Below are 12,509 nucleotides of genomic sequence, written 5' to 3'. Positions count from 1 at the left end.
CACTCTTTCCTGCCCTGGGCAGTGGGTCAGACTCAATGATCTGTTGAGGTCCCTTCCGACCCTAGCATCTATGAATCTATAAAACAGGGATACTGATATTTAATGAACGGTCAGAGAATCAAAGATCTAAACTTACTATGAATGTAACATTCTTGAGTTCCAAAAAATAGAAAGTATTTAGGAGGTACGAATTATTGTTATATGAAATATGCATAGTATGTGTGTCATTCTTCAGTAGTCTTACTTTTTATGGTATTATCTGAGTGCATATTAGGTATTCAGGCTAATTTCACATTCTAGATACCTAGTGTCTGAAAGACCTACAGTCATCACCACACACGCATCATCCAGCTTTTTTTTTTAATTCCCATTAATGGACTGTCTTTTTCTCTTTCTCCTTTTGATCAGCTCATAACATCACTTTTAAAGTTATAGGTTTGTCTGGTTTTACCTCAGTGGCATACCTGTATAATACTTTAATACCAGACTGAAGATACATACCTACAGTCTAATCCAGAGCCAACTGAATCCAAGAGAAATATTTGTATTAACTTCATCAGGTTTAGATCAAGTCTCAAAGACCAGAACTCAAATAAATGTTTGCTATTGCCAGTACTTAAACTAATATATTGACTTCTGACAAGAATACTTTTAATATAATTTCAGTATAGAAAATACATGAAGAATTTTAAGATAAAAATATTCCACATTTAGTTGCAATAATGTCATTCATACTTGATTCTTTATGTTCAGATGTGCTTGGGAACTAGAGATCTTATGCTCAGCTATACTGAAAAAATACTTTTCAAAGAAATGCTTGAAGGATCTAATTTAATTGTTAAATGATAGCTACAGTCAAAGCAAACTATTGTTTCAGTTTGGAAACCAGATTGCAAGGATATCTTCCTATTCTGCTACTGTTTCATTAACATTGAAAAACACTTCTAATGTATATTAAGTTTGCAGCTGATGTATTTCATGTTTTTCTGGAAATACAAAAAGGGGGGTGGGGAGGAAAAGCACTTCTTTTTTCCTGAAAAGAGGGAATATCTTAAGTAGGGATATAAGCACAAATGTGGGAGAAAGATCATTGGGTGCTAGATCTCTTCCTTTCTTCTGTCTCCCTGTTTCCTTTTGCTAACAAAAAAATCAAAGTTTTTCTCAACTCTAGATAGACTCTTTGTGAATCAATCATTGAGTCATGGTCTTAGTTAAATTTCTGCTTCAGGATGAGGCAGAAACAGCCTTTACTAACAGAAAACAACCAACAGTTCTCCTAGCTAATAATAAAATCCACAGAGAAACCACAGAAAATTCACAATCAGACTACAAGGTGTAGTGACTTCTGCTCCCAAGCGTTATATGAAACCAATTGATCCATAATGTGTCAAAATTCTGTTGGAGGTTAACTAGACTTTCCTTAGTTCTTATGGGAAGCAACAGTGTGTTAGTTCAACCCAGCTCTGCAGCATCTGTATAGATCAGGCCCTTCAGCGGGGCTTTGTGACACTGTTATCTAAAGGTGATTCAATAAGCTATTAGATAAAAGTGCCAAAAATCCCCACTGAAGTGCCTGATCTACACAGACATTGGGTGAGCAGGGTCCAACTAATGTGATACTTCTTCTGGGCATGTGCCGGGCTCGGCATGAGGATATGGTGAGTTGAAGTGCCATTTTTGGAGGGCTTTTTACATCTTTAAGCAGCATTATGACTGAAACAAAATTTGAGGTCATTTTATCTTTACAAAAAGTAGACAGTTTCTCATATATACACACTTCACAGTTCACTGAAAACATGCTAGCAGAAAACAATTCAATATGACCATTGTTTAAATAAAGATGAACCAAAATACTTATTTTGTTATATAGTTGTTTGTAAAATATCTGAATTTTTCAACAACTCTTTGTCTGATTTTTAATAAGGGCATCGTTTCTTAACTTCTGTGCACCCCAACTTTAAAAAAAAAATTGCACAAATTCAATGCCAGGCATGTCCTCTCAGGTTATTGTGACAAAGAAATTATGTATGGGGTACATACATGTTTTAAGGAGGAATTATTAAATTGCACATGAAGAAAACCAAAAAACTAAGCTTCTAAGAAGATAGGCAAAAGGATAATACATCATATTTTTAAAGCAATGCTGAACAGAGCAATCATGTAAACAAGCATGATGGGTCTGGTTTCCACAAGAGAAAATCATCCTTACTTTGCTAGTTAACCTACAACATACTAGAAATAGGTTGGCAACAGGCACTTCATAAATGTAAAGGAAAATGTAAATGGTGGAAAAGGAGGCAGGCTCCACTAATAAAAGCAAATATATTTAAGACAACAGAGCATTTGCCCATGGTGGGTTGGAAAAGGACAACATCAAAACTGAATTGAGCTTATCCAAGTCGTACCTATCCAGTACTGAAAATATAGTTTCCATCACGGGCTGGCAATTATTTTGGGTGAGGGCCGCTTACTCAGTTTTGGCAAGCTGTTGAGGGCTGCATGGGTAGCCCCACCCCTTGACAGTTGCCTGGCCCCCTGGTCACCATCTTGGGACCAGAAGTCCTGCCTCCTAACCCCTGCCCTTTGTCACCAAAATTCCCTGCCCTTGTCCCCAGAAATACTCCTTTCAGCAAGGGATTTTTCCATCTTGGAACCAAAAAAATATAAAATTTTATTCTAAAAAACAAATATCTATATCATTCATTAATTTGATTTCAAAAAATAATTGTGTCCTTATTTACATGTGTTTGTGTCGGGCATGCAGAGGTGATTGCACAACAGCTTAAAATTAAGTCTTACCCTTGTCTACTGTGAGGACGTGGAGGGCATGGGGGTGGGTATAGGTTTGCGGGGGCCTGTGGGTGTGTGGGTATGTGGGGGGTGGTGGATAGGTATGGGGGGCTGGATGTGGGGTAAGGTAGCATGTGGATGTGTATGGATATGTGGCATGTGGATGGGTATGGGGTTTGTGGGGGGTTGTGTTGGGGGAGGGTGGCTGAAATGGGTGTATGTGGGTCTGCGTGTATGGCAGTGCAACGGGGGAGTGGGTGCATGTGTATGGTGGGGTGTGCTTGTGGGACTCACCCTATGAACACACACGCACATTCTCTCTCCCTCCCTCCCTCCCTCCCTACACACACACACACACACACTGCTTCCCTCACTACAAACAAACACTCACTCTGCTTCCCTCACTACAAACACACACACACGCACACACACACTCACTCACTCACTCATTCACTCACTCACTCACTCTGCTTCCCTCATTGCTCTCTCTATCTCTCCCTCTCACTCCCTCATTACACAGACACACATACTGTCTCTCCCTTCCTCATTGCATGGACAGAAGGACACACACACACACTGTGTGCCTTTCTCACCACACACACACACACACACACACACACACACACAGACACCCCCCCCGCCCCACTCCTTCTGGCCTCGGGGTACCGGCACGGCCCTGTAGTAGTTGGGCAATGCAGCTGGGGGCCACATGGTGCTGAAGCTGTGGGCCCTGTGCAGTAAAAGCTGAGGCAGACAGAGACTTCTGGCTTGGGAGGGTGGGTGTGGGAAGGGGTTGAGGGTGGGGCGGGGCTGACCTAGCTTTCCCTGGCTCCTGTCATCTTTGACAAGCAGCGAGGAGAAGATAAATATTAATCTTTTAAACTTTTTAGGTGCCCCATGGGCGGGATAAAATGGGCTGGTGGGCTGGATCTGGCTCCTGAGCTGTATTTTTCCCACCTCTGGTTTACATCAAGGCAGGATGTATCTTTTCAGGATGTATCTGAAATGATAACCTGATTTCTAGTATCACAGGCTGCAGGGTAACAGAGCTTTGGATAATACTTAATATACTCATTTTTGCACTTCTCCCTCAAACAGTATCATAGTTGGTTAAATCACTATGACTGTTCTCTAAGTAGTTTTGGACTTCAAAGCACCCTGGAAAAAAAAAAGCCAAATTCAGGATGAAATGATGCTTTCCACTCAAAAAAAATAATGAGAAACTCTTACGAGGACATCAAATTTCGTCATATTCCCTGTGTGCTACAGCACAGAGGCCAACATACACATTTTTAATGTATTTGTCATTTATTAAAAAATGTCACAATCTCTGAGCTCACAGACTGTATATTCATTATGAATCTAAAACAGTTAGAAGCTACATTCTTTAAAAATCCTGCAGCTATAGTGTGCTATAATTATGACCTCTGCAGTGTAGAAAGCCAACAAAGAAATAAAGGAGTCCCCATTACTGCATGTACTCAAGAAGAGGTTAAGAAGGAGAATGATAGAGATTAATTTTACCAAAATGATGATCAACATTTTTGCCCATCATACTTCTGAGTCACAGCACTTGAGATCTTAAAAGAGGCAGAGACGTTCAACTTACATGACTATGTTTCAGTGAGTAACAAACATTCTTAAGGGCCCACTTTTCACACATACACAATACAAATACTTCTGTCTAGATGCATGTAAGGTGACCTTGGTTTTGTGATACAACATTCTCAAGTGAAACAAATTAAGATTCTGCCCTTGACATGTTAAAAACATTTTCAAGGTTACCCCTTCAATTTTCACTAAGGTCAGGTTCTCTGTTTCAAATTAAGTATATGAAAGCAAAAACATTGAGTTCCTGTAATACTTTCTCTAGCTTATACTCACCAAGCCATAAGGCTTCCCTCATTCTAGTAATGAATAAAGAAAGTGAGGCTGTCTCGTAACCTTTAAAGAAATTGCACAAGAATATAGATGAAGAGAAGGCAAAGCAACTCTTCCCTCTACTGCCACATACCCACATCTGCTAAAGTTTAATTCAGTGATAATCCTTATTGTTTTTTTATTACACACCCTCCCTGACAAAAATCCACTTTAAAAAAAAATAACTTTAATCACAGAAGCTATGCTAATGTCTTGTATTATATCTCCATATAGGGAGCTTGTTATATAAGTATAATATGAAATATCTTTTTTCATAAAACAATAAAACTATTTTGGTCTCTTATAGAGGTATAACTAGGAATTTGGGTGCCTTAGGCATAATGGTGGAAAATGTGGGATGATGAGCACCATACAGCAGCCCGGATTCTACCAAAGCATCCCTGATTTTCCTTGGGGATCATTCTGGTGCCTCCACTAGATCAGCACCCAAAGCTGGTGCCCAGCTTGCCCCACCCAAGTTACACTACTGGTCTCTCTTCTGCTACTGGATTCACAGGTTTGCATTGTATTGGACAGAGTACGTTCCAATGGTTTAAACAATAATTAGGAATTTGAAATCTGTTGCCTCTTCATAGAAGGAGAAAAAAGGATGGGAAGTGATTCAATAATTCAAATTGAGAAGCCTGGATGTGGTTAAACATCTGACTGTTGCTTTGGGACATGATTTCCAGCCTTCTCTCAAAGTACCAAATTTGTCACCTTTGGCCACATCCACACAAGCATGGACATTTGTTTCCTGGGGGACAAGAAGCAGTGGCATACAGGTCCACAAGGAATCCATTTTTAAGCACTTGGAAGAAAAGAAGGTGATTAGGAACAGTTAGCATGGATTCACCAAGAGAAAGTCATGTCTGATCAACCTGATTGCCCTCTATTGTTAGATAACTGCCTCTGTGGATGCAGGGAAAGCAGTGGACATAATATACCTTGACCTTAGCAAAGCTTTTGATACCACCTCCCACAGCATTCTTGCAAGCAAGTTGAAGAAGTATGTTTAGATGAGTGGACTGTAAGGTGGATAGAAAGCTGGCTGGATTGTAAGGCTCAGAAAGTAGTAATCAATGGCTTGATGTCTAGCTGGCAGCTGGTATCAAGTGGAGTGCCCCAGGGGTCAGTCATGGGGACTGTTTTGTTCAGTATCTTCATCAATGACCTGGAAGATGGAAGGGCACCCTCAGCAAGTTTTCAGATGACACCAAGCTGAAGGGAGTAATAGATATACTAGAACTTAGGGCTAGGATTCATAGACCTAGAAAAGTTGGAGGATTCAACCAAAACAAATCTCATGAGGTTCAATAAGGACAAGTGCAAAGTCCTACACTTAGGGCAGAACGATGCACTGCTGCAGGCAGGGGACCAACTGGCTAAGCAGCAGATCTGTAGGAAAAGACCTGTGGGTTATAATAAAATGAATATGAGCCAACAGTGGGCCCTTGCTGCCAAGACAGCTAATGGAATACAGTATTGCATTGGTAGGAATGTTACCAGCAGATCAAGGAAATGATTATTCCCCTCTATTTGGTACTTGTGAGGCCAAGTCTGGAGTACTGTGTGCAGTGTTGGAACCCCCCTCACCCCCCACCACATAAAGGATGTGAACAAATTAGAGAAAGTCCAGCAGAGGGCAACAAAAATAGTTTTGGACTGGGGCATATATGACTTTTGAAGAGAGTCTGAGGTAACTTGGCTTATTTAGTCTGGAGAAGGGAAGACTGAGAGGGGATTTAACAGCAGCATTCCACTACTTGAAGGGTGGTTATAAAGAAGATGGAGCTAGACTGTTCTTAGTGGTGGTGGATGACAGAACATGGAGCAATGGGTTCAAGTGGCAGCAAGGGAAATTTACATTAGATATTAGGAAAAACTTTCTCATGAGGAGGCTAGTAAAACAGTGGAATAAGTTGCCCAGATAGGAGGTGGAATCTCCATCCTTGGAGGTTTTTAAGACTCAGATAGATAAAGCTTTGGCTGGGATGATGTAGTTTGGGATGATCCTGCTTTGAGCAGATGACATTCTGAGGTCCCTTCCAGCCCTAATTTTCTGTGATTCTGTGATTTTTGAGCAATAACTTTATAGCTATTCAGACCTTTTTAAGGTTTGATAGTTAATTTGCACATATAGCTAGTCTAAACTTACTGCACAATTAACAAGGTAATTGTGCAATAGATACAGATATAATGTGTAGAGGGGGCCTTGTATGTAATGTAATCATTATCATTGCAGGTGAATTCTACTAAATTGAATAGCTAGGGTGGTATTCAGGATCTTTAGATAATTTGGACTTTTGTTAAAGAATTACTTTTTCACAGAAGCTTCTTTAATTGTGGAAATATCAAGATAACCAGAATCACAGACATTTCAAATTTATCTACTTTTTTCTAACAATACATTTAGAATGCATAACAAATACTTGAACTTTTTCTTCTTTCCTTTTCTTGTGTTAGGTCCTATCACCTTTCTCTTTCAGCTTGCTTTTCACTGGGCACATCTACACAAGACACGCTCCTGTGTATTGATGCAGCTTACAGTGCAGTAAGCACATGTATCTACATGTGCACATGCTTACTGTGCAGAAAAAAACCCTTAATACCACTTATATTTGCTACTTGCAAATACAAGTAGCAAATTTAAGTGGGATTAGTTCCTGCACAGAAATACATGTGTAGACATGACCCGGGAGCAAGTTTGCTCTCCAGTCTCCCCAGACACTAGGGAGCCAGCCTGAGGTTAGGGCTAGTGTACGTGTCCCAGGGTTTCAGCCTAGGACTCCCTCCTTTTCCAGGGCTGGGTTGCCTCTATGGCAGCCCCTGTCTGCAAGCTATAAAAACCTGCAGACCTTTTGTGCCCTGAGGCACAAACACCAGGTCACTGAATGCCCTGTGTGTGTCCCCCTCAGCAGGCCACAGAATACCTGTGCCTGCGATGCTGTTAGTTAGTTCTCTGCTGTGCAGCAGCCAAAGCAGTTCTGTCAGGCCTGCCAGCCTCCCAGTGCCCAGGCCTGCTAGCCCCCCAGAGCTGCATGCAGAGAGTTTTTGTGGAGGAGGGCCAGTGCTGCACATCCACAGCAGCCTGCTCTGTGCCTGACAGTGCTGCAAGGTATAGTCTCTGCTGTGCAGCTGCCAGTCCCGTGCCATGCCTCTGCATTGGGGGCTGCTGGAAGCTGCCCAGAGCCAGCAACAGGGAGACAACTATGCAGGAGCCCAGAGAGCTGGTGTGGAATCCAACATGGCCTCGTCCTCCCTGTTGAGGCATGGGACCTCATACATCTGCATGCCTGTGCCCTCCACCCAGAGCCCCAACAGATGCCAGGAGGAGACTGTTGACCTCATGACACTGTGAGATGAGGTGGAGGTGGTGCACTAGTTTGAGTGGGGTAGGCACTCCAACTCCCATATTTATTAGGCCCTGTCAGGCCAGATGCATAGGGAGGGCACAACAGGTTGATACAGCGGTGTTGCATAAATGTCAAAGCTTTGTGGGCATGGTGGGTCACCATAACCAACCATAAGTGTCAGTTCAGCCATGCCCGCAAGACCATGCCCTTTATGCAGCAACTGACTGACATGCTGGTGCCCTGGGACCCAGGCAACAGCTTTTTGGTTTTCACCAGCACAGGTGGCCTGCCCATGTCTGATGTACCTGAGGCTGGCAGGTGTGGCCAGCTTCAGCAGGGTAAGGGTCAGCCCTGGGGGAAGGCTAGGCACATGACGGTGTTCTGCCACTCCAGGAGATGCTGGACCAAGTCCCAAAAATTTGCCAGTGTCATACAGAAGCCATCCAGCCACTGTTTATCATCCCAGATGTGCTGGATGATGTGTTACCACTAGTTCTGACTTGCACAGTCGGCACAGAGGCAGTGGGGCTGGAAGTCCAGGAGGTCAATGGAGGCCCTGGTGGTGGCATCATGGATCTCCTTGTTGGCATCCCTGTAGGTGGCAGTGGCATGGCAGTGACAGTGGCCCTGGGACAGTGCACTGCAGCCAGGAAGATGGTTGCTGTTCATTGGGGAGCCAGGTGTGGTGAGATGACTGTGGGCCAGGCAGTGTTGGCACAGCACACCAGCAGGGCCAGCATGGCATCCAGCAGGAGTGTAGGGCACTGGTTGTCCCTGCCAGAGTCAGGGGCTGAAGTAGCCATACCATGGGGAGGCTGAGTAGCCAAGGAGAAAGCTGCTGTGTGCTGCCTGTGCACTGGACATGCTGCTTCTGGATAAGGAAGATACTGGCTGGAGAGCAGCAAGTGGGGCTGGCTTTTATAGAGGTCTGCCAGGTACTGAGAGCTTCAGCAGAGTCTAGAACTCCCCCTGGTGGCAGCAGGGGCCCATTGTAGGGCTTCAGAGAATTGGGTGCAAATCTGCTCCCTAATCCCCGCATGTGTAGACTCCTCCCCAAACCTCTTTGTCTTATTCTACACCACAGTAAATCTAGGCCAGACTAAATGCATGTGTAGGTGCACCCACTTAATCCCTTTTCCTTCTCTTATTTACACAAATCCGTGAAGCTGCATTTTTCTATAAACTTGGCCATACTTCCAGTAATTTCATTAACTACTTAAAATATATAACAATTTAGTCAAATGAAATGTATATGATCACACTTAAAGAGATGCTTTATTATTATTATTTATTTATTTATTTATTTATTTATTTTAATGCAGGCGTCACAATTAAATCCTCAGTCCCACTGAATGTTATGGATTCATAACTGGCAGGTTTACGACATGCAACTGTACCGATAAACATGTATGGGAGAAATGGCCTCCAGTCTCTACTTTTGTACTGTGTCTTCCCCAACCATACAGCATATTGTATGACCACTTGGCCATATAACCAACACTAAGTATATTTCTGGTAATTTGATCATTTGAATTTTTATTTGCATGTCTTTAAACAATGTATTTTGGCAACTTCAAAACAATGAATTTGAGAATAAAAAATATTCTCTGTTTAGGATCAGTCATTTGCATTTTTATCAAACAACACCTTCCCCTCCCTCACCCCCCCCCCGAAATACATTCTAGAACAATGATTCTGCTATAAGAAAAGATCAGAAATCGACATGTTAAGAAGCTCATTTATATTGAAATGAGATCATTATTGTTAACATTCACTGGTTTCTGGTTAATTCATAAATTGCTTATTAAAATTTAGTGGTTCATGAATTACCAAATTTATTAATGTTATTAGGAATATCATACCTCCTTCTCCATATTGCTGACCCTCAAGGAGAAACCAATTATAAGCACTACTTTTACTTTATTGCTTAATTCATATTGCTCCCTTAATGTTTTCTTCTCAAGTGAAAAAGTCTGTGTTTATAAACTAATTGCAAATCAATTCTTGCCTAAACATTAAGACATGTTATTTTGGTTTGTGGATGTAACCATTTATTTCACTTTCTCTTTAAGACTAATATTGTTGGAACTATTTTTTTCTTGAGTCTATGTAATTCTTTTCCTTCTCTAGGTTGATGCATTTAAGACTTTCTATACCAAAGTACAGTAACATATTTTCTTAGAAATGCACTGTGCTGAAATCTGCAATAGTACATCTGCCCTTGATAAATTATTTAAAGATGCAATGAAGAAAATACGTCTAATGCATAGAAGGTAGAGCTACTTATCAATGTCCCAATGTAACCAAGACCTGGCTCATTCTCACCTTTTATAAACAGTTTTTTTAGTATTCCTTGCACACTTACATAATGATAAGGACCGGAGAAATAATAGGGAAAAACTGATAATTTTGGCCATTTAGTTATATCTTCACCTCTTCAATGTTCACTTTTCATATTCACAAAAATAAAATTTGGTTCAATGTTAGTAAAAATAAATACTGCATATATTGGGGTGCACACTTCAGTGAGGAAATGGATTTCTGCACCAGAATGGAAGCATGCAGATGCTGAAATGGCTGCAGGGGACTCACAGCTCCTTGCAGAAGGGATGGAGCCTACTCCTCAGCATCAGTCACCCAATTTGGCAACAGCTGTGCAGGTTAAATTTTTAGCTGTGGACAGTAGGAGTGAGATGCTGAGGAATAGACTTTGCTCTCCTGGATGCAGCCAGCATTCAGCCATGTTGAGCCCATGCTGTGGTAGGTAAGCTTCTGGAAATTTCTTTCCTTTTTTTTCCTTTCATTCTTCAAAAGAAGCACGTATCTTATTTGGCGAATGTGTTATGTGAGTAAAAACAGCAATTGTCAGGTAGTTGAAATTTTCTAAGTGGGTGAAAATAAATTCATTTCACACAATGAAAGAAGTGATATAACGTCCATCTTATAATTCCATTTGTGGGAATAGTAAGTATTAAAGACAGGCAGTCCCTATCTATGCTTTCCTACAGTTTGCAATCAGACTGTACATCCAGTTTGTCCCTAAAGATAAACTGATGGAATTGTTGCATGACAAACAGCACAGCCAACAGCTTGTTCCTATCTCTTTTCTCTGCCTGTTAGACCTCTATTGAAAAAAGATATAGGCTACTGGCTTCCCATCGCTGCTGCTCCTAGAATAGGTAAAATATCACAATACTTAATTGCTGTTCAGTGCTATATCTTACTTATAATTTTATCAAATACATTTTCTTGGGACCTTGACCATTCCTACACTTCATTATGGTGTTCAAACTGTCTCAAGGATTCATATTTCCTGACAAGTACACATAGAATTGGGAAATATAGTTGATTATCTCCATAAATTAGTGAATTTCTAATATTCACAATTAGTGAATATCATGACACCCTTTCAGCCAGGGTGTCATGATATTCTGACATGGGGAGATCATGCTCAGGGGCAATCAGCATGGGTTCATAAAAGGCAGGTCCTGCCTGACCAACCTGATTGCCTTTTATGACCAAGTAACTAAATCCTTGGATGATGGTGTTGCCGTGGATGTAGTCTTTCTAGAATTTAAGAAGGCCTTTGAAACTCTCTCTCACCCCATCCTCATCAATAAATTAAGCAACTATGGCATTGATGCCTACACAGTTGGATGGGTAAAAAATTGGCTGATGGGGTGCACCCAGAGAGTAGTGGGGGACGGGTTGTACTCAACCTGGCAAGATGTGAGCAGTGGGGTACCCCAGGGCTCGGTCCTCAGGCCCACACTTTTAACATCTTCATCAGCCACTTGGACGAGGGGGTGGAAAGCACACTGTCCAAGTTTGCTGATGACACTAAGATGTGGGGCGAGGTGGACAAACTTGAAGGGAGAGAGGGGCTGCAACTAGATTTAGACAGACTACAAAAGTGAGCAGATGAGAATAGGATGGGGCTCAACATAAACAAATGCAGGGTGCTTCACCTTGGGAGAAGGAATCCACAGCATACATACAGGCTGGGGAGTTCCCCTCTTGAAAGCACAGAGGCGGAACGGGATCTTGGAGTCATTCATAGATTCATAGATTCATAGATGTTAGGGTCGGAAGGGACCTCAATAGATCATTGAGTCCAACCCCCTGCATAAGCAAGAAAGAGTGCTGGGGCTAGATGACCCCAGCTAGATACTCATCTAACCTCCTCTTGAAGACCCCCAGGGTAGGGGAGAGCACCACCTCCCTTGGGAGCCCGTTCCAGACCCTGGCCACTCTAACTGTGAAGAAGTTCTTCCTAATGTCCAATCTAAATCTGCTCTCTGCTAGCTTGTGGCCATTATTTCTTGTAACCCCAAGGGGCACCTTGGTGAATAAAACCTCACCAATTCCCTTCTGTGCCCCCGTGATGAACTTAAAGGCAGCCACAAGGTCGCCTCTCAACCTTCTCTTGCGGAGGCTGAAAAG

At 42.0% G+C, this 12,509-nt stretch overlaps 1 long non-coding RNA gene across 2 annotated transcripts in view; it reads left to right on the top strand.

The window, feature by feature from the left end:
- Window positions 1-9,783, top strand: part of LOC112552079 — a 52,087-nt gene extending 42,304 nt beyond the window's left edge. Inside the window, exons 3-4 of one of the 2 annotated variants that reach the window (XR_003096420.1) lie at window positions 5,018-5,248; window positions 9,389-9,783. This is a non-coding gene — a long non-coding RNA (uncharacterized LOC112552079). The remainder of the gene's footprint in view (window positions 1-5,017; window positions 5,249-9,388) is intronic. The other variant, XR_003096419.1, reaches the window with a different exon arrangement.
- Window positions 9,784-12,509: the final 2,726 nt, after the last annotated feature.

Source organism: Alligator sinensis, unplaced genomic scaffold (assembly GCF_000455745.1).
Source record: "Alligator sinensis unplaced genomic scaffold, ASM45574v1 scaffold272_4, whole genome shotgun sequence".
Classification (NCBI taxonomy): Eukaryota; Metazoa; Chordata; order Crocodylia; family Alligatoridae; genus Alligator; species Alligator sinensis.
The sequence above is the reverse complement of the archived record's forward strand: the minus strand, read 5'-3'. Positions and strand labels throughout refer to the sequence as shown.